Here is a 23,913-nt window from a genome sequence, read left to right as displayed (position 1 = left end):
GTCCGTGTACTGATGAGATGCCCCTCCTCCTGCAGAGCCTGCACTGTACTGAGAGCCACGCATTCCTTGTGACAGCTGCTGCTTGAGTCAGTGAGAGGCAGCCACGGAGCAATTGCGGACCACCAAAATTTTCTTGCAGACCACCAGTGTACCGTGGACCACCGGTTGGCGTAGCATATTCCATTTTCTTTTCCAGGGCTGAGATTTCTAGGGGGGAGGAGACCTGGTGTGAGGGGCAAAAAAACAAGAAAACACTTGTGTCGCAAGTCATGGAAGTCTATGGGGCCAAAAAGATGCAATTCTGCTGCCAAAAAAACTGATGCACTTCTTCACGCTATACCCATCAAGATACAATCAACATAATGCTCAGATGTGAACAGGTAACTTTGCAAAATAATGGCATTCTTCATGTTGAGTGTTGTCCAACTTCAGGAAACGTGTAGCAAAATGCTCAGGTGTTGATGGGGGCTTAGGAGTTTTCTGCTACATTTAGTTAAAGTGACACTAAACTCAGGAGTTTAATCTTAAAAATGTATTCAAGTAACTTAACTATTAACAAAAATTTAGCTTATTTGTGTATCACTCAGCTGTAGATCCTCAAATCATCTCTGAATTTGTGCTGACACTATACTTCCTTCTGGAGGGTGGCTACTTTTGTTCCACATGTATGTTTTAAAGGAGAACTATGGGTGTTAGGGCTTTTCCCCATAGTTCTACTTAGGGTAATGAGAGGTAGACCAGCGCACTGCCAAAAAATTTGTTTCGTTTCGTTTTAAATTCGGATTTGTGTTATTTCGTTTTTCGGGATTCGGGTGTGAAAGTCAATTCGGATTCGGAATTCGGATTCGGACGAAATTCGGTAGCGGTAGTTCGAACGTTCGTTTTCGTTTTCTGTTCGTTTTGTTTCTTTTTCGTTTCTTATTCGTTCCGTTCGTTCGTTTGCAGCAAAGTGACATTTGAGGGGGAAAAAATATTTTTCTCCTTCTCTAATGTCATTTTGCTCCAACGAACGAAACGAATAAGAAACGAATAAGAACCGAAAACTAGACGAACGTTCGAACTACCACTACCGAATTTTGGAAATGGAAATTCGGATTCGTTTGCATTCGTTATGTCTGTAATTCGGAATTCGGATACATCCGAATGTCCGAATTTCCGAAAATTCATCCGAATTTCGATTCGGAACGAAACGAATCACACATGTCTAATGAGAGGACACAAACTAGCGTCCTCCGGTCACTCTATGCTCAGTATACCGCAAGCTACGGCTCGCGGTATACTGTGACGCCGCAGCTGAAGCGGATCCCGACAATTATGTCTGGATCCGCCCAGCTGCGTGAGTGACAGCTGGCTCTGCCTATCTAGAGGCAGAGCCAGCTGTAACCGCACCCTCCCCCCGTCCGTTCCGCCAGTCAGCGCTGGAGGATCGGAGCGGGGAGAGGGGAATGCAGTCCCTCCCCTGTCACGGCAGAGAGCCGTGACAGGATCGAGAAGTGAGCGATCTACTGAGCCGACCTGTGACAGTCTCATTGTCACAGGTCGGCTAGAACTATGAGGTGAGTGAAAAGCACTCACCTCATAGTTCTCCTTTAAAGTAGCCACCACTCCTAGGGGGGCGTGGCGAGCTGCCAAGTAAGATGGCCACGATCTGAGGGAGTTCCGCAACACCAGGTCCCCTACGAGCAATCATTAGCAACCAGACCCACCCTGCGAACCACCAGATCCCTCGATTCATCCATCTGACCCCTCGAGCCATCTGGGGGTAACGTTATGAGGCACAGTAAGAGGCAGAAAGACGCGAGAAAGCAGCAGACGCTGAGACGCGGCACAGCCAAGATGGCGGGCACACGTGCCACTTCTGATGTGTCCGCATCTCCGCTCCTTCTCCTGGACACCCATGACTCGTCCTCTCTGGACAGCCTCCCTCAGGGAGACGACCTGGAAGACACCAGAGATGCCGCTCTCCTGAATAAATTCCAGGCCATGCTGCACACAGAACTAGCGGCAATCTCTGAGAAGCTGACTGAGACCCTAACTAGGGAACTCAGAGAAATTGGCGCTCGTACGGACCAGATTGAAAAAAAGATGGACGATGTAGTTGCAGTGATGGAATCCCACGAACAGGACTTGGGCATGGTGGGCGTCGCTGCAACCTCCGCTTCCGTGGCCTGCCTGAATCCATAGAGGACATACAATCTACCATTACAGCCCTTATACAGGAGCTTGTACCATCGATACCTGTAGAACGCCTGGAGTTCAACCGCATACATAGAGCATTAGCTCCCAGACGACAAGATGCCCCCCGAGGGATATTATTGTCAAATTTACGTTTTACGGCACCAAGGAGGAAGTATTGCGCTCTGTCAGAGGCCGGAAGGAACTCTGCTTCCAGGGACACGCGTTCCTGGTATTCGCAGACCTTTCACCTACAACTATACAACGACGCCGAGCTATGCGGCCATTACTGGAATCACTACGCAATCATGAGGTCGCCTACAGATGGGGCTTTCCCTTCAAGCTTCAGTTCGTGTACAAAGGCAAGTCCTATTCCATCTCAATACCTACTGAACTACGGAAGGTACTCCAGGATCTAGCGCTGCTCACACCATCGCAGAAGCCTTCCTCACCAGCCACGGGAAGCCCCCCGTTGGGTCTCTCCGAGCCCACTTTGGGAGAGGAAGCTACAATCCCAACAAAATCGCCCAAGGAGGGCGAGGATGACATCAACGCAACCTGATCCTACCTGATGTACTGCACCGTTTAACCAGCTATTACACTAGACGTGACGTCTAATACCTCTGCTCGCTCAGCTGCATATGGTGAATCCGTATACCATCGTTTGCCTCACTTCAAGTACTGCACCTTAGGTTGTTATGGGTGTAAGCCGTTTCCCCTAAACTGTTCTCACTGACATGGCATACATTCGTTAGATTGCCTCTCAATACCAACTGTTATTCCTATATATTCTGGTGTGTTACACACAAGTTTACCTGAAATGTTGCTCTTATGAGGGACCGGGTGATTTCACCCCCCTCATGAGACCTGCGGGAGAGGAGCTGGCTTGTTCCACCTCCTCACCCGTTACACTGGTCCTTAGGGACAGTTTTATATTTTGTTTGTTTTATTATGTTTACTTTTCCATATACGGGTAACCTGTTTCTTCTCTCTCCCCAAGCTTTTCTTCTCCCATTGATCCATCGGTGGACTGGAATATATGCTACCAACTACCCTCTCCATGGTTTTACGTGAGTCTCTCTACTTACAGGGTATTTACCCGCGGTGGAATACATTACTCTCCTAATATGTTTATTGCTCATGGCTACTGATTTTACTGTATTCTCTCCTAACATCCAAGGTCTGAATTCTCCTCACAGACGTAATAAGGCATCTTCCTACTACTGCTGACATGGAGACCAGATTCTCCACCTCTTCATGCCCAAAATTTCTACACAAAAACTTCCCCACTTTCTACAGTGCAAACTTTACTGAAAAAAGAGGGGAGTGCTGATAGCACTACGTAGGAACCTGCCATTCGTTTGTGATAGGCAAATTACAGACCCTATTGGTCGCTATGTGATCCTAATAGGGACTTTGTATGATGTAGACGTGACTATTGTTTCTTACTACTGCCCCAACACCCACCAGCTTAGATTCTTGTCTCACTTACTCAGGGTTATATCCCACCACTCCAGAGGTATATTACTCTTGGCAGGGGATACTAATTTGGTTCTCCATCCTATTAATGATAAAATTCCACCGCCCCCCGCTAGCCCACCTTCACCGATACAATTGGGAAACTTCTTACCATATTGAATGAGCATCATCTGGTGGATGTCTAGAGAGAACTGAACCCGACCACTAAGGATTTTACTTTCTTCTCAAACCCCCACCATACCTTTTGTAGGATAGACCACGTATTCACTCTGCAAAACACTCTGACCGCATTCCTTTCTGCTCGCATTAAAGCTGTCCCTTGGCCAGATCACGCAGCTAACGATTATGCCTAGTGGTCGGTACCCCAAAACAATACCTATGGTGTGTAAATAAAAGTTCATTGACTTCTGGGATTTTCTGCAACAGGTTGAGTCGCATGCCCGTCAATATTTCACCCTGAATGCTGGCTCAGTGGACTCTCCAGTGACTCTCTGGGAGGCCCATAAAGCTACCATAAGGGGACATTTGATAGAAATGGCCTCACGTAGGAAGAGGGACAGAAACAGTAGGATAAAATAACTATACGCCACGCTCGAGGAGCTTGACAGAAAATGAAAAGATAGATTTGATAAACAACTGTTAGCGTGCCTTAATACAGTCAAAACCAAACTAAACCTCTTGTTAGATAAACAGACGGAGAAAATTATTAGATGGTCCAAACACAAGCTCTTCACAAGATCTAATAAACCTGGTTCTATGCTAGCTCGCAAACTAAAAGCACTACCCTTAAGGAATACCCCACTTAAACTTCCTAATGCCCAGGGAAAAAATAACCACAAACCCTGATAGAATCGTCCACTTATTTCATAAAAATTTAACGAACCTTTACTCATCTTCAGGCTCATTTTGTAGGAAACGAGCGGACACCTTATTTAAAGATATCACTCTCCCAACCGTGAACCAAGCTGCCCTTGAATCTTTACACTCAGAGGTAACAGAGGAGGAGGTAATGTTAGCCATTAAATCCCTTAAAACATCTAAAGCTCCAGGCCCAGATGGCTTTTCCGCCCTCTACTACAAAAAACTGATAGATATCTTAGCTCCTAGACTGGCCGCATTGTTCAACTCCCTGAGCAAAGGTGACTCACTGCACCCCTCCTCACTATTGGCATATATCTCCATGGTCCTTAAACCGGATAAGGACTACCTGGACCCCAACAACCATCGCCAAATATCCCTCTTAAACATGGACATTAAAATCCTCACGTAAATATTGATAAACCGATCCAACAAATTCCTACCCACAATCATCCACAGAGACCAGGTGGGATTTATCCCCTCGAGGCAAGCGGGAGACAACATTAGGAAAATCATCCATCTCATACATGTACTTAAAACTAGGAATATCCCAGGCCTTTTGTTGTCCCTAGATATCCAGCGGGCATTCGACTCGATCTCATGGGATTATCTACACTACATATTGATTAAGTGGGGCTTCCAAGGACCATTTTTGTCCTGGTTACATGCCCTTTATACTGCACCCACGGCCCGAATCAAGTATTTGGGTCGGGTGTCCGACCCCATTGCTATTAAGCGGGGCACTCGTCAGGGCTGCCCTCTATCCCCGATCCTTTTTGCCCTAGCCATTGAGCCCCTGATACACCTAATCCGAACTAATCCTAATGTGAAGGGAGTTGTGGTTGCAGGAGTGGAATATAAAACTAGCCTTTTTGCTGACGATGTCATGCTCACCATCACCCAACCTCACACCTCTATTCCCAACCTGCTGCACATTTTGAAACTGTTCTCAGGGGTCTCAGGCTTGGTGGTGAATTGGAAGAAGTCAGAGGCCCTGAATGTCTCTCTAACCCAACCCGCATACGACCGGCTTTGCGAGAACTTTGCGTTTTCCTGGGCACGACAATCCCTGAAATACCTAGGTGTGAACATCACCTCCACCTATGCTGCACTATACACAGCTAATTATATACCTCTATTCCAACATCTAAAATCTCTGATTACTAGCTGGAAACGCCATAAATTGTCATGGTTCGGAAGAGTGGCAGCAGTTAAGATGTCTATCCTCCCTAAGTTTTTGTATTTCTTTAGAGTCTTGCCAATTGCTATATCATTCTTTGCATTACGATCTCTACAGAAACGAATTCTAACATTTATCTGGCACCCTATGAGACCTAGAGTCTCTAAGTCCACATTATACAAACATAAAAAAGAAGGGGGTATAGGTCTACCCAATATATTACTTTACATTAAAGTAGGGATGAGCCGAACAATGTGCATTGTGGGATGTGCCGCGGTCGAACAGACCGCGGGCATCCCGTAATGTTCGGCGTTCAGCCAACGCTAGAACATGCTATGTTCGAGTCGAACCTATGTTCGACTCGAACATGCCGCCCATCCTTACTATAAAGCAACCCAACTACTACCCCTTGTCACTATACACCGGGCGACTAATATCCCCCTGTGGACAATGCTGGAAATCCCGGAATGTTCCCCAACACCACTCTCAGCCCTCCCGTGATTACCGCCTAACCATAGGCCCCCTACGCTTAGCCCTATTATGAGACAAGCCTTGAAAGTTTGGGACTCCCTGAAATACTCAGCAGAATTAATGTCTCCCTGTCTGCCTCTTCTTCCCCTTCTCTCCAAGCCATTATTCCTCCCTGCGTATACTAATCCGGAACAATTTAAATGGTGGAGTAACAATGGGTTTCAAAAACTGTATGACTTCTTTCGCAATACCACTGTCCCCACCTGGTCCTACCTTAAAGAACACAAACAGATCCCCGATGTGGAACTTTTCCGATACCTACAAATACGACACCAATACGACACTGGGTGTCTTCTCTACAAGAACGGAAAACCCCAAATAGACCACTTACTTGTTTTCAGCATATATGCCTACACTCACCCGATGGTCCCAAATTGTTGCCGCTCTTATACTCTAAACTCAACTCCCTGAAGCACGTTAACCTACACTCTTACCCTACTAAATGGGCCTCTGACCTCAATATCGATTGGACTGAGGAGGACTGGGGAAGGGTATGGAAAAACATCTCACGATGCTCCCTTAATCTCACCAATATAGAGGTGGCATATAAGGTAATGTTTCGCTGGTACCTTGTCCCTACCCTATTCCCTACCTCGTCCGCTGTCTGCTTCCGTGGGTGCACCCTCCCTGGAGACATGCTCCACATTTGGTGGACCTGTCCGTTCGCCTCACGCTACTATCCCGCCTGTTTAACACTCGTATTCTTAAGACTCCCACACAGGCCATGTTACACGCCACAATACCTGGCTTAACCACATCCCAAAGCTCCCTAGCACATCAGACCTTTTTAGCGGCCAAATTGACCCTAGCAGGTAACTGGAAAAAGCAAATCATCCCCTATCACGAATTTACCCAGAGATTGGACTACATTATGGCCAATGAAAGGTTATCCAGTATCCTAACAGATACTCACACCAAATTTTTGAAGGTCTGGGAGCCTTGGGTATTACACCAACACCCTGAACTAGATGTGGAAACCCTTAGACATCTATAGGAGGACTCCCGTAGGCGCGGTGGGTGCCCCCCGTAATGGAGACAGGCAGCGGACTCACTGAACCGACTTCGCAATGCAACCAATAATTTACCACACCGATGGATTTACTACTCACTTCACTCTTTCCCCCTCCTACTCCTCCCTCTCTCAAAATTGTCTTCCTCTATCTACTCTTTGTTTACCATAGACAGCCACATAGCACTTGTAACCACTTTGTACTTTTTTACTCATTTTACTAAGTGAAAACCATCTGTACTGAACCCTATGTGCACTGTCTAATCTATTTATGGAAATTTAATACAAAACTTTGTTACAAAAAAAAAGTAGCCACCACTCCAAGCTCACTCTAGTAGAAACATGTGGTTACAACGTACAGCACGCAGTGCAAGGGAGTACATAAAGCGTTGGGATTATTTATTTAATTTTTTGATCAAATCAAGTTTATTAGTTTTATGAGAAAACAAAACAAAGAAACAGAAAGCATATGTAAACGAGGGAAAAAAAACAGGCATACCAGCATAGCGGTCCACAGGACTCAGTATAGGTTGACAGGATCATAGGGAGGTATGAAGCCCATACCATGTAGCTATAGTCTAGAAAACATAATTTAAATCACTGTGGGCCTATAACAGTGCCGTAAGCCCTGATAAACATAGAAGGGGGGGCAGACGGACCGAAGAACGTAAGACAAGACAGGACAAGACAACACAATACAACAAAAACACCAGGGAAGGCGAGTATGTGTAGTGGGCCAGTGTATTAAACATTGACGTTCAGTAGGCTAATAGGAGGACGTCAAGGCCACATTATCCATAGGGAGCAGGTTGACAACGGCAGGAAACATCCCAACTATGTGATTGATGCCCAAAATGTAGGGAAAGCCGCAGAATCTTGGAAGCATATCCATAGCAACCATAGGTCTCGGAAAGACGCCATGCGGTCAGTATCCATGGCTACCATTTCCTCCATGCGCATAATATCATTTAGACAGGTCAGCCAGGCCGACAAGGGGGGCCTCTGGGTGGACTTCCAATGACCTGCAATAACCTGTCTGGCCGCAAAGAGGAAGAACCGCAAAGGGGATTTCTTAGCCCTTGAGATCGGGGAAGAGAGCAGCGTCAGGAAAGCCAAGGCCGGGGTATTTCGTGTGGTCGTGGAATGTGCCCTATCATATAAATCCAACACAGCATGGTCCATGAGGCAGTGTAGGAGGGCAAAGAGGTAGAATAGTGTGAGAAAAGCAATTGTAGGTATGGCATCCATGCCCGGCCATCTAAGGACCCCTGAGTGATTAGCGTCCGGTAGGGAACCATGTCAGTGCCACAAATAGTATGGCGAATTTGCGGCCAGAACTGACGGTCCCAACCCAGGAAGGAGGTAGCGTGGAGGCCTGGCGGGAAGTGCGGGTTGTCAAGTAAGGGGGTCAGGGGGCTCGGTAAAGAGGAGAGCTGTAAGGGCGTGCGAGAGTGGTGCCAACACCATAGTACAGAATAAACAAGAAGGGGCCATTCTGCGCTGCCGCCCAGGTCAGATAACGGTACCCGTAGGGCCGCCTTAGGATGTAACGGGGAGGTTGAGGTTTCCAAGGATACCCATTGCTTGTGTGGTGCGCTATGGAACCAATCCACGACCCTAGCCAGTAAGGCGGCTTTATAATAGAGGAGGAAATCAGGCAGGCCAGCTCCACCTCGTGACCTAGGCCTAGTCAACAGGCGATAGTTAAGTCTGGGTTTGGTATCCTTCCAAACAAACGTTCGGAAGATATGCCGCAACTTGAGAAAAAAGGAGCGAGGTATGCGTATGGGGACCGTTTGAAACAGATACAGGAATTTAGGTAGGATGTCCATTTTCAGTGCATTCATACGGCCGAACCACGAGAGGGGTCTAGATCTCCATGCTTGAAGCTCTGCCCCTGTCTTGGTCATCAATGGTACATAATTGAGTTCATACAAGCGAGACAGGTCAGAGGGTATGTGTACACCAAGGTATTTAAGGGAGGAGGGTTGCCAAGAAAAGGGGAAGCGGGAGCGTAGAGAGGGGGAGGGACTCTACTGGGGAGGGATATGTTCAGCATATCTGATTTATCATAATTTACTTTGAAGTTGCTAACAGAGCTGAAGGAGGAGAGTTCCTCCATAAGATGAGGTAACGAAAGGCTCGGCTGAGTCAGGTACACCAGGAGGTCATCTGCATACAATGCCACTTTGTATTCATTGGAGCCAATCGTTATCCCATGTATGGAGGGGTTTGTGCGGATGGCCTTAGCTAGATGTTCCATCGTGATTACATAGAGTAGGGGAGACAAGGGACACCCCTGACGGGTGCCATTAGAAATTTTAAAGGGGTCAGAGAGTCTCCTATTCGCGCAAACACGGGCAGATGGAGATGAATATAAGGCCATAATTTTGGATAGAAATGGAGCACCAAGTCCCAATCGAGTCAGAGAAGCGTGTAGGAAGCGCCAGCCGACCCTGTCAAACGCTTTCTCAGCATCCAGGGAAAGCAAGCAGGTTGGCACACTCCTCTTCTGTACACGGTCAATCAGTGCTATGGTCTTGGAGGTGTTGTCTCTCGCTTCCCGCAGGGGGACAAATCCGACTTGGTCATTATGGATAATGGTGGGCAGGAGAGGCTGAAAGCATAGGGCCAGCAGCTTGGCATACAATTTGATAAGGAAATCGGGCGGTAACTCCCAGGCATGGAGGGGTCTTTACCCGGTTTCAGTATAAGAGAGATATGTGCTAGTAAAGATTGCGGGGCAAAGGGGCAAGATGGGGAGATGGCGTTGAAGGTGTCTAAGAGCAATGGGGAGAGTTCAGGTGCAAACAATTTAAAGAATCTCGCCGTATAGCCATCGGGACCCAGGGCTTTACCGTTTTTTGCGGCTTTAATGGTTTTGGTAAGTTCTTCAATGGTAAAAGGGGAGTCTAGGGATTCGAGAGAAGCAGATGGTATAGCGGGTAAGGGTGTTTTGGCTAAGTAATCGGGCAGATCAGAGGGGTCCTGTAGGGGGGTGCTAGAGGGTTCGGAGGAATCTATGTTATACAGCGTGGAGTAATAATCATGGAAGGACCATAGGATATCAGTGTTCGAGTGTACAATATTGCCCTCAGGGGAGCGTATAGAGAGGATACCATGTCGGTCCTGGCGTGGGTGGAGGGTGCGGGCTAAGAAGGAGCTACATTTATCACCATATTCATATGAGCGTTTCAGGTAACGATCTCTATAGCGTAGCGTGGCTTGGTCTAGTAGAGCCAGCAGTTGTTTACGGGTATCAAGGAGTTCCAACCCTATGGAGTCATCTCTTTCTAGTTTATGGGAGCTCTCCAGAGTGGAGATTTTGGGAAAAAGGGAGGCAATTTCTTGGGACCTCCATTTCTTAAGCCGGGCTCCATGTTTGACAAGAAGACCCCTCAGCACGCATTTAAGGGTCTCCCACTTAACAGGGAGAGAGGTCGGGTCAGCCGCATGATCACACCGAAAATTAGCAATGGCATGCCTGATCTCCGCACAGCATACCACGTCGCTAAGGAGGTTGTCATTCAGTCTCCAGAATAGGGAGCTGGGCGGCAGTGCAAAAAAACGTAGGGAACAAAACAAAGGGGCATGGTCCGACCACACTCGCGGTCCTATACTGATGCAAGGCGTGGCGTCGAGTAGGGCCTGAGAGACAAACACGTAGTCAATTCTACTATAAGAGTTGTGTGCATGCGAGAAAAAGGTATAGTCAATGTCCGCAGGATGTAGAGTCCGCCAGAGGTCAAGGAGACGCATGGAGGCAAGTTTAGATTTCAACTTACGTAAGTCTGCTGCCGAGATGGAACTCTTACCAGAGGAGGAGTCAATGCGCGGGTCTAGAGGCAAGTTGAAGTCCCCACCAAGGACGATTGCACCTTCAGCGAAGGATTCCAAAGCCCTCAGGTAACGCAGACAAGCAGGAACCTGTGTGGAATTAGGTAAGTAAACATTAGCTATCGTATAGATGGAGCCATTTAATAATATTTTTAGAAAAACAAAACGCCCAAGGGGGTCAATCGAGGAATCCAGCACTTGGATCTTACAGGTCTTGTGTATGCCAATGGAGACGCCTTTAGACTTAGCAGCAGCATTAGTGCTGTGGAACCATTACTTATAGTAGCGCTGTGAGCAGGCCGGATGATTCCCAGTGCAAAAGTGCGTCTCCTGAAGGAGCACAACATCTACCCTCTGTTTATGCATGTGGTAAAGGATCTGAGACCTCTTGGAGGGGTGGTTAAACCCTTTCACATTGAAGGAACTTACGGATATGGCCATGACAAAACAAGGAACATAGCAAAATAAACATAACAGTGCGGTAAATCAGCTTTGAACACTTCCCCAGGGACACAGAGACAAAACAACACAATGGACAGACATAAAAACAAGGGGAGACAATACGGGAGACACAAAGGGTGACAATAAGTACAAATAAAAAGGGGGCTCACAAGGGGAGCCAAGATGGGATGGTACCACAGAGCCGCACCTCTAAGAGAGGCTCTGGGTAGTGAACCCAAACAGCTAACTTTGGCCATATGGCCGCACACCTACAGTAACGCAGGTGACCTAGTGTGGGGGCAGGGGGGCCCAAGCGGAGCGATCAGTCCAGGGAGCTGCTCATGGGCAGCGCCCCAACACCAGCCTAGCAATAGTAGTCAATTATGAAAACAAGGTGCATCTGATAAGTCTAACAAGTTCCAACTGAACGGGGCGAGAAACCTAAGCGTAGAGGCATCAACAGCTGTAAATAGGCAATTCCGTATCAAAGCGTGTGGATGACATCTAGATCCAAAACATGGTGAACATAACAAGAACCATGTCCCCACTCCACCAGTATGGATCAACTTGCTAGGAGACAGAAGCCCCGGGCAACCTAGCAGAAGAGCCACCAGCAGAGAATGGGGCAAGTCACTTCACCGATGAGGTGGAGGTAGCGGATCTGCGTGGAGATATCGATTGCCAATGGTCACGAACCGGTAGGTCGGGGAAGCTTGTGGTATAGGGCCAATCAGGGAGGGCAACTTGGGCCAGTTGAAAAAAGCCAAGGAACTGCGGAAGGTCGCCCAGGTGGCGGAAGATGGAGGATTTGCCATCGCGGGATGCGATAAGGTGGAACGGATATCCCCATCGATAAGTGATGTTGTTGCAGCGGAGGACTTCCAGGAGGGGCTTGAGGGCCCTACGCATCTGGAGGGTACGGCGAGAAAGAGCCGCCAGCAGGAGAATCGGGGAGCCATTGAACTGGATCTCATCGGATGCACGAGCAGCTGACATTACCGCCTCCTTCACGGCGTAGAAACCCAACATGGTATCACCCTGACTATGTACCACAGCTGCCTCTGGTCACATCACCGTCCACCGGCCGCAGTCAGCCAAGATTGACGCGTTTTAGGGGCAAGCCCCGTTCTCATCAGAGTCAAGTGATGGGAGTTGATTTTGCTCCTCCGTTCTCCTCCCCCCTGGTGCTGGCTGCAGCGGTCTTTGTCCCTTTCAATCCCTGCTGCTCTCCCTGCCTGTATCGGCAAAGGCAGTGGGGACACAGACCGCTGCAGCCGGCACCAGCGGGGAAGAGAGACTGCTGTGACTGCATTCCCCCCGCTGCCCTCCGTACCTGCACTGCCTCCCCGTGTCTCTTCTTCCCCGACCCGTTCTGTGTCTGCTCAGCCCCCACCCCATTCCGCCTCTGCATCTACAGGCTGGGAGCCATACCCAGCCTGCTAATGGATTTTTAAAAATGCAATAGGAAGCTTGTGGTATAGGGCCAATCAGGGAGGGCAACTTGGGCCAGTTGAAAAAAGCCAAGGAACCGTGGAAGGTCGCCCAGGTGGCGGAAGATGGAGGATTTGCCATCGCGGGATGCGATAAGGTGGAACGGATATCCCCATCGATAAGTGATGTTGTTGCAGCGGAGGACTTCCAGGAGGGGCTTGAGGGCCCTACGCATCTGGAGGGTACGGCGAGAAAGATCCGCCAGCAGGAGAATCGGGGAGCCATTGAACTGGATCTCATCGGACGCACGAGCAGCTGACATTACCGCCTCCTTCACGGCGTAGAAGTGCACTCTGCAAATGACATCCCTTGGGTGGGTTAGCGTAGTAGCCCTCGGTCCTAGAGCCCGATGCGCACGGTCAATCTCCAGGGGCGAATCAATGGGCTTCTGCAAAAGCTGATTGAAGACAGAGCGAACCATGTCAGCGAGGGCTGAAGGCTCCACCGACTCAGGTATCCCCCTTATGCGAATGTTGTTACACCGGGACCTGTTCTCCTGGTCATCCAACTGGTAGATAAGGCCATGCAATTGGGCCGTATGGTCTTGGAGCACCTGGTGATGGTGGTCTAGTCTAGTGGTCACCTCCTCTTGGTGTGATTCGAGGTCCACTAGGCGGGAGCCAATATGAGCCACATCAGCCTTGAGACCCACCATCTCTGCCTTGTACGCGGCCTCCATCCGGGACACGTAGCGTTCTAGGTCTGCACGGGTGGGCAGGGAACGAATGTAGGCCTTCAGGTCTCCCTCCTCCCGATCCAAATCAGATGGATCCATAGACTCCTCCGACACCGAGGCCATCGACGGGGAGGGTCGATCCGTGGCGACGGCACACTGACCTGAGCACTTGACCGTTCAGAAGGAGAGTCCCCACGTGGCGAGGCCCGGGTCCGATCAGGTAGGCCCGTTGTAGTCGGCGAGGCCGCGGGCGCTTGCGGTGACCTCTGCGAGGGCTGAAAGAAGGTGGAAAGTTTCCCCGATTTGCGTCCACCCGTGCCCGGGTTTGTCTTGGGGTGTCTTTTAGTTCCCATCTGGTAGCTACAGCTCGCGGTATACTGAGACGCCGCAGCCGGAGCGGATCCCGACATCAATGTCGAGATCCGCCCAGCTGCGTGAGTGACAACTGGCTCTGCCTATCTAGAGGCAGAGCCATCTGTACCCGCCCCCTCCGTTCCGCCAGTCAGCGCTGGCAGATCGGAGCAGGGAGGGGGGAATTCATCCCCTCCCCTGTCATGGCAGAGAGCCGTGACAGGATCGAGAAGTGAGCGAACACCGGCATGTGTTCACTCACCTCCCGGTCTACTGAGCCGACCTGTGACAGTCTAATTGTCACAGGTCGGCTAGAACTATGAGGTGAGTGAAAAGCACTCACCTCATAGTTCTCCTTTAAAATAAGTTGCCATAATAGACAAACAGTTTTCTTTAACTCTTGGCGCTAATGGCTCCAGCTGAACGATCCACTTGCTGTTGCATAATCAAAGTTTTCAACAGTTTATCACACAGACTTGAGGGGCTGCTCATCCAAGACTCTGGGGCTTCCACCACGAACATAGAGGTATTTAATCACCACTGGGGTTTTTGATGTTTTACTATATAACAAATTAAATTACCATAAATTTTGAAAAAAAAACCTGTTTCCCTATGAAATGTTATAAAACATTTATTATTACCCCAATTTTTTGGTAAAATACCGTGTGTAAAATTGTTTATTAAAATAAATAAAGCAAATGATTTATGTACTCACAAGCAAACATTTTAATCGCGCTTTAACATCAAATAAGAGGCCACACTGTCTGTTACCCAACATGGTATCACCCTGACTATGTACCACGGCTGCCTCCGGTCACATCACCGTCCACCGGCCGCAGTCAGCCAAGATTGACGCGTTTTAGGGGCAAGCCCCGTTCTCATCAGAGTCAAGTGATGGGAGTTGATTTTGCTCCTCCGTTCTCCTCCCCCCTGGTGCTGGCTGCAGCGGTCTTTGTCCCTTTCAATCCCTGCTGCTCTCCCTGCCTGTATCGGCAAAGGCAGTGGGGACACAGACCGCTGCAGCCGGCACCAGCGGGGAAGAGAGACTGCTGTGACTGCATTCCCCCCGCTGCCCTCCGTACCTGCACTGCCTCCCCGTGTCTCTTCTTCCCCGGCCTGTTCTGTGTCTGCTCAGCCCCCACCCCATTCCGCCTCTGCATCTACAGGCTGGGAGCCATACCCAGCCTGCTAATGGATTTTTAAAAATGCAATAGCAGGCTGGCTATTGCACCCGCCCACTGCCTGCTATCAATCAGAGGAGGACCTGATGGAGAAAGTCTTTTTAATTTTAGTTTATTTAACTAAAGTTAAATAAACTAAAATTAAAAAGACTAAAAATTAAAAAAAAGTCATAAAAGTTAATAAAAAATTAAAAATGCAAACAAATTTAAAAAATAAAGTTATATAAACTAAAACTAAAAATAGAAACTTTTTTGAGTGTGTTATTTTAAATAAAAAATGTAGTGCACATGGTACTGCACGTTACATATCGTCGCGAACGTCGGATGAGAGCAATAATTTTAGGGCCATTAATTACTGATAACACTAAACTGATGAGCAGTAAAAGATTCTAAAGAGACGCCTATGGCCAATTTTGGGTGTGGTAGTTTTCTGCAATTTCACAGGCGCGCACATTTTTAAAGCTTGACATGCTTGGTGTCTATTTACCCAACGTGACCCCGTCTTTTATATTTTACCAAAAAATTGGGGTAATAATAAATGTTTTAGAACATTTCATAGGGAAACAGGTTTTTTCCCCAAAATGTATGGTATTTTAATTTGTTATATAGTAAAACATAAAAGCCCCAGTGGTGATTAAATACCACCAAAAGAAAGCTCTATCTGTCCCTAACAAATGGTACAAAATGTGTTTCAGTACAGCGTTGCATGACTGAATAAACGTCAATCAAGGTACTGCAGCGCTGAATACTGAAAAATGGACTGGCCAGGAAGGGGGTCCCCGGTCTTCAAGTGGTTAATAACCCTTTAACCACCTCCCATCCATGGCCGTTCCTGAACGGCCGGACGGGAGTCTTGTAGGAGCGGGAGGGCGTCTTAAGACGTCCTGCCCCTCCCCCCACTCGTGCGCGGTGCTCAGCGTGCACACGAGTGGGGGAACGGTCAGCATGTAAACAGCCAGCGATGGCCGTTTACATTCAAGTGATTGGGCATCTCTAGAGACGCCCGATCGCTTGAATGAGCTGTGGGTGTGCGCCCCTCCCGTACCTCGTCGCCACCGGTCCCGAGATCCGATGCGCGCGGTGTGGCTGCGACTGGCACGGCGATGTTCTCAGTGGAGATCAAAGGGAGTTCAGTACACGATCTCCCTTTGATCTATTCTCCTGTCCCCAAATGCAGGAAGTGATGTGTATTGAATCACTTCCTGCATTCAGCGTCACTCTCCGGTACAAAACACGAGTGAGAAGCTGATGAAGCAGATCTCTGCTTCATCAGCTTCTCTGGGGTTCCTAGGGGTCTTAGAGACCACTGATGTCTCCATAAAGAGGACCTGTCATGTGAATTGGCTATCACATATGGGATTTCTTAGTCCCCTATCTGATAGCAATAAAGTTAAGTGTAAAAAAAAAAGTTTAAAACAATGAGGGGTGTAACACCTGGTTTTCAAGTGGTTAATAACCCTTTAACTTATACATTAGCTGCATGTGGGGAACTGTGTCAAACGCTGATGGACTCCCCTTTAAGTTTACTCTAATCTGGAAACTCTATGGGAGGAATTTAGCAAAACTGGAGAAGTTGCCCATGGTAGCAAATCAGCTTGTCTCTTGTTTGTTCAGGTGATCTTTGAAAAAGAATGGCAGAAGCTGATTGGTTGCTATAGGCGACTACCTCAGATGATGACTGCTCCAGTTTTGAGAAGTTCCCCTCTATGGAAGGTTGATCCATGGTGACAAGTCTGAGAAGGGGTGCTGTACACCTTGTAACGTGCTGTTCATGTATTCCTAGCTCTTCAGTGTATTCGATTACCCATGTGCAGTACAAGTTGTGTTCTATCTCCTCGTGCACTGCTGGCAAGCACTGTGCACTCTCCTCTGCCCTTCCTGTCTCGTGCATGGAATTGCCCACCCCCCGTGCTCGCTCCCGATCTAGTAGTGAACTGAGAGAGGGGAGGGTTTAAAAGGCCTGGGGGCTGAGAGCATGGGAGGTGGCAGCATTGCATCCTGAGCATAGGAGTCAGCTGAGTGTAGCAGTGCACGAGAAGAGACGAGCCTGCAGCAGAGCCTTAGGAATCCACGAGCCCCACACAGGACCGTTCATCGCATAGGATACAAATCAGCCTCCAGTTCCCGCAGACAGCCCCCTTCTATCGGGAAAGCCTTCCTTCTAAGCCCCATGGATCTTTGGTATCAATAACTGGAGTTGATCACGGCAAGAAAAAGTGCCTAGAAGTAAAGGAGAAGAGAAGTGGTGGCCGAACCGAGTCTCTGCTCAGTCTGGAATATTAGCCATCCGGCCCCATTGGAAACAAGGCACCTCGCAGGTACTGTAAGCGGAGGAAATTTTGGCTTTGCTGCTGAGTCAGGCATGCCCAGTATTGGGGGGTCAGGGAGGAGATTGGGGGGGAGGGGTTGATGTGCTGGAGAGGGACACGACTTTCCACATCCAAACTCATCATAACGCGTGCTGGAGTTTCCTTGCGCTCCATTGCTTCCCTGCATAGGCCAGTGCAGGCTCTGCAGATGCATGGGGCGTGCTGGGCTCACACTGCTACCCCCCCTCAGCGATCTGTGTCCACACACACCGGGGGATCGTGTCATTGGGGAGCACTGTGACTGCAAGTCCTCATTTCACCAATGTACTGCTCTCAAGTAGATAAGTTTAACTTGACATCTGTCTAGATACCTGCTGCTGCTGCTCAGCCTGTGGCCTCAACTACCCTGAAGACGGCAGTGTTTCCCTATTGCCCTGCAAAATCAGTGATCTCTAACAGTCTTGTCATGTATACCCATGCATGTCACTAGTTTCCTCCAACAACTCCTGTAGCGTGTTTGCTGTCTGACTGTCACCTGACATTGACCATCTCCAGCGACCTGTCCTGACCATCTCCAGCGACCTGTCCTGACCATCTCCAGCGACCTGTCCTGACCATCTCCAGCGACCTGTCTGACCATCTCAAGCGACCTGTCTGCGCTGTCTGACCATCTCCTGCGTCCTGTCTGCGCTGTCTGACCATCTCCTGCGTCCTGTCTGACCATCTCCTGCGTCCTGTCTGACCATCTCCTGCGTCCTGTCTGCGCTGTCTGACCATCTCCAGCGACCTGCCTGACCATCTGTAGTAGCATGCTGGTTCTCTCCAACCATTTCTTGCAGCAGGTCTACACTCTCTCACCATCTCCAAGTCTACATGCTATGACCATTTTTCTTTTTTACACTCTGACCATCTCCTGCAGCAGCTCGACACCCTCTGACCATCTCTAGTAGCATGCCAGTAGTCTGACCAACTCCTGCAACATGCCTTCACTCAATGAACATTTGTAGTAACATGCTGGTTCTCTCTGACCATTTCTTGCAGCAGCTCTGCTCTCTCTAACCATCTCCTGCAGCATTGCTTACATTCTCCGACTGTCTCTGATCATTTCTGGTAGCATGTTAGTAGGCTCTGACCATCTCAATCAGTATGTCTACACTCATTGACCATGTCTATTTGCCTGTAGACTGACCGTCTCCTGCAGCAGGTGTGTAGTCTTTGTAACATTTATGTAACATTCAATTCAGTAAACATTATATGTAGCCCTTTGGTGATGTCGGGCTGTATGTGAGGCCTCCTATATGAGGAGCGTTGACCATCACTGCTGTACAGTTTTCAAAAGCCTGACTCTTCCCCTGCAGGGTGGTCATCAGATAGCGGGTAATGCACTTGCGTTCAAGATCTGCCAACTCATTGGTTCTTCTTTTTTTATTTTTAAATAAACCCCAGCAATCAGTTAGCAGATGGTGAGGACACTCTTACAGCACTGCCCTGATCTTTTCCACGTGTAAGCTTCGGCTTGCAGCCAGTAGATGAGCCATTAGCTTTGATAACACTGCTCATGTTATTGCCCTGCGACTTGTGCAGCAACATGTGTTCTTCTTGCTACTTGTAACACAAGCAGCCTTGATTTAAATTCCCGGAGCTGCCCACTCCTCCACTCCTCATCTGCAATGTGAGACTGAGGAATGGGGAGGAGGGAGTGAGTTTAGTCTCTTGGATGTGTCACTAGACTTTGGGGGTGGAGGAGAGAGTGAAGTTCACTTGTTTACACTCTTCTTGTGGCTGTTTCTGACCCGCTAGCTCAGTGGCGGCTTATTAGGGGATGGCAGAATGGGTGGCTGCCATGGGCCCCAGTCTCTAGAGGTGGCCCGTGGGGATGATAAAAAAAGCTCTGTGCTTCCTTTGAAGTAAATCAGTCTAGTGCTCACCCCACATGTTTATAATCTGATTGTACAATTTCCTTCAAATCCATCAACTATGTAGTGCAACGGCATCAATTATGTTGGCACAAGGGCCTGTCTAATTGGATACAACTTTAATTGTAATAGGACCTGCCTAATCTATCCTTCGTAAAAAGATTGTATGGTCAGATTGTAATGTGTATGGTGAGCTTTAAGATGTTAAAACAATCTTGGACAGTTTTTGCACATTTCCTTTCATATGAAAGCATTGTGCCACCATCGCATGAGTTATATGCGAAAAGTATATCTGTTCTTAAAAATGTTCCATTCTCCTCCCACCCTTCATGTGGGCTGTGCCTATGTGGGAGAGCTTTCTTTCCCCATCAGAATTTTATTGGGGCAAAGGAAAACTAATGGGAGTCTCCTACGTCTTACCGACGGTTTATTTTAAGCAAATTCAATGACTGTGCAGACTGCCAAGTATTCTCCAGCACCCATGAAGAGGGGAGGAGTGAGAGGAGGGTACTGGCAGCAGGGAGCTGATACGTTGAAAAATACAAACCCACGTGAAAGGAGAGCCTCAAAACAAACGTGTCTTTTTAGCTCCAGTCCTCAATGTCCCCTACTGGATACAAGGTTTTCTTTATCTTTCCACAGGGGATTCAAAGTGAACATGTGCTCTGCTACACTACATAGCTCCCAACTGACCCCCCCCATACAAGAAGTCACCTTATTGCTACTCAAATGTGCTTGTCAGTTTAATATGGATCCCTCTAAATAAATTATACAGCATCCTTTCTCAGTACCCCCCCCTGGAAAAACCCTAGAAATATTAAAATTGTAGGGAATCCTAGATCACAGTACAGTTGCATGACCTGTAGGTTTTTTGGACCTTTTTATCAATAGAAGAATGAAGAAAATGGCATAACTAGAATATTCTAATATATTAAACACAATGAGTGGATTTACGTGGCCAAGATAATGAAAGTGACTCGGGCTTTAAATCTTAAAAGTGCATTCAAGTACCTTAAAGGAGAACTAAGGGGTCAGGGCTTTTCCACATAGTTCTCCTTGGGGGTAACGGGAGGACACAAACTAGCGTCCTCCCGCCACCCTAAGCTCAGTATACCGCGAGCTAAAGCTTGCGGTATACTGAGACCCCGGAGCGGATCCCGACATCGATGTCGAGATCCGCCCAGCTGCGTGAGCGACAGCTGGCTCCGCCTATCTAGAGTCGGAGCCAGCTGTACCCTCCACCCGTCCGTTCCGCCAGTCAGCACTGGCAGATCGGCGGGGGGAATGCATCCCCTCCCCTGTCACGGCAGAGAGCCGTTACAGGATCGAAGTGAGCGAACACCTGCATGTGTTCGCTCACCTCCCGCTCTACTGAGCCGACCTGTGACAGTCTCATTGTCACAGGTCGGCTAGAACTAGGAGTGAAAAGCACTCGCCTCATAGTTCTCCTTAACTATTAAAGTGGACCTTTACCCATATCTTTAAAATAACACCACACACCTTTTAGTAATGGCAATCTACATACACATAATTGCAGGCTTTCTATTCTTTGCATACCTTATTTTTAGAGGTGCACCGAAATAAAAAAAAGACTAAAACCGAAAATGCTGTGGCTTTTTTTTTTTTCTGTTGGGGGACACCGTAAACAAACTCTGTCCTTTAATTATTTACAAACACTTGGCAATCAGTGATTGCAACAGTGTTTGTAACTGCTCTCCATCATGGATTGGCTGTCACAGGAGGCTGAGCCAGCGGTGTGGGGAGGAGAGCTCGATCTGACAGCTGACTCCTCCTGCGCACTCCTGGCTGGCCTGTGACAGCTCTCACAGCCGCTCTCCCGATCTGTCACAGGAGGCTGAGCGGTGCGGGGAGGAGAGACGCCAGCTGCTCACATCGCTCTCCTCCTGCACCGCTCTGCCTCCTGTCCCAGTATCTCTCCTCCTGCTGAGACATAGAGCAGCGCCCAGTGGGGAGAAGAGAAATCACAGATGCACTGCTATTTCGGCCAAAAAATTGGCAAGATGCCGAAAGGGCCATTTTCGGCCGATATGTTTCAGTGGTCTGAAATTTCGGTGCATCCAATAGGCAGGGCTGCAAATTTCGGTGCAGCCCTGCCTATTGCCTACTGTCTATTGCCGACACCACAGGGATCCCCCTGCTTCTCCTCCACACCGCACATACCCCCAACGGCACTTCGGACGAAGTCCCCTCTTGTTCACACCCTTCCGTGGATGTACTTCTCTGATTAGCACCCCAGCCACAGTCGGACCCACACCACGAGTGCTCCGATCCTCCACATCGGCCGCCCATCTCCAGATCCTGGGATTCACGCGTAAGTGCCACCACCTTTAGTTTCCATTATACCTTTAGCCAGCCAGTGTTTTTTGCGCCCTTTTTTTGGTTTTTTGATTAGCTGAAAATATTGTACCACATTTCGGCCAACCTTCAATTTTATTGAATTGGTTATGAAACGCCAGTGGGTGTAACTTACCATTTTTACTCCATTATTCATGGGCTGTCGGGCACCAGAAGCCACCAGGATCTGCCTTCATGCTCCTTTCCTATAACCCCTATTGCCAAAGCTGAGCAGTAACAGGAAAGCACCAGATGACCTTTCAGGTTTGGACTTGTGGGCAATATGGGGGCACATGGAAGGTAGGAACAAACTGCATATGATGTCTGCAGTACAATGGACCTGCTACTTGGCATTTTGTGAAATAAGGCGGACCTGGGTCCAGAACGGTGTCAGTGACGGGCAGGACCAAAAAATGTGAAGCATATCCGCGGGGGAGGAGCCGCAGCGCCAACAAATGTCCGGATTGTCTCGGGACATCTGATGAAGTCTATGAGGGGTCCGGTACCACCTTGTCAGGATTTTGTATCCCAGTTCCTGGTAGCTATTGCAGATGGACAACCTCAGAGAGTGGTGTAACATCCGGGAGCTTTCCTCCTGTGAGAACTGGATCCCCAGCTCCCCCTCCCATCGCTCCAGGAAGCTGAGCGGGGTCTCCAAGTCTGCAGATAGTACCATCTGGTAACATAGTGACAATGTTTTAGCAATGGGACCCGCTTCGGTGCATGTTTGTTCAAAGGGCGAAAGCGGTTTCGCATAGGAAGTAGGCGGCGGGAGAGAGGATAGAAAGTGTGACAGTTGGTGCAGGCGCCAGGTGTCAAGACTGTCTAAGTCGGGGTCTGCAGAGGGATCCCTACGAACACGCCAGCTAGGGCCATGGAGGAAGTGGAGCGCTCGAAATTTGCCCCCCACTAAGAGGCGACGAAACGGGCCGGCCTCCAGTCCAGGGGGAAAATCCAGAGCCCCTAGGATCGGTCGTAAGGAAGATGGTTCAGGGGATATTGTTTATGCACGAAAGCCCATTGGGCCGCCCTCCACGTGGGACCGATAGTCGGGTGTGTCTTGAGTGTGTGGGGCAAGTGTCCCTCATGCCAAGGTATACCCGGTAGGAAGATCTTAGTTAGAGATTGTTCCACTTGTATCCAGGGCTTGGTGGCGCTATGATGGCACCAATCCAGGACCCTGGCCGAGTGTGAAGCTATGTAATATAAATGGAAGTCGGGGAGGGCTAGCCCCCCCTTGGCTTTGGGGTGTCGGAGCGTCGTTAGTTTGATTCGTGGAGCCTTGCCGGCCCATACAAATTTAGTCACTATCGCTTGCAAGGATCGAAAAAAGGAGCGTGGAACCATAATCAGGAGGGCCTGGATAGGATACAGGAATCGCGGGAGGATGTTTTGTTTGACAATATTACATCGACCTGTCCATGAGAAGGTGGAGCGTGCCCATCCATTAATGTCTGCCTGAACTTTATGCAGTACTGGGGGAAAGTTGAGGTTGAAAGTGTCCGATAGGTTGCGGGGGAGCATAATGCCCAGGTATTTGAGAGCTGTGGAGGACCACTGATAGGGAAAGTCTTGCTGTAGGCGTGTCAGTAAGTGGGGGGGGGTAGTCAAATTTAAGGCTTCCGACTTCTGGGTATTAATGTGGTAGTTCGATAGCTCGCCATAAAGCTGCAGGGCCCGGAGTAGAGGAGGTATGGATATGTCCGGATTCGAAATGAAAAACAGGAGGTCATCTGCGTATGCAGGTATCTTATGGGCTTGGCCTCCCACCGTGATACCCCGGATATCAGGGTGTGCTCTAATGGTGCGGAGCAGGGGTTCAAGAGTCATGATAAATATGAGAGGTGAGAGTGGGCAGCCCTGTCTGGTGCCATTAGATATGTTGAACGCTGAGGAGAGCGTCCCATTGACGCATACCCTGGCCGTCGGGTGGGAGTATAATGCCAGTATCCATGATAGCATGCTTTTGCCCAGCCCAATGTGTTCTAGAGTGAGACGTAGAAAAGACCAGTCGACCCTGTCGAATGCCTTCTCGGCGTCCGTGGACAGAATAAGGCTCGGGAGGGATTTCGACATGGCCGAGTGGATGATGTTAAGGGCGCGGGTGGTGTTGTCGCGGGCCTC

Source organism: Nanorana parkeri, unplaced genomic scaffold (assembly GCF_000935625.1).
Source record: "Nanorana parkeri isolate BGI_ZX_2015 unplaced genomic scaffold, ASM93562v1 scaffold304, whole genome shotgun sequence".
Taxonomy (NCBI): Eukaryota; Metazoa; Chordata; class Amphibia; order Anura; family Dicroglossidae; genus Nanorana; species Nanorana parkeri.
Note: the sequence above shows the minus strand (reverse complement) of the source record.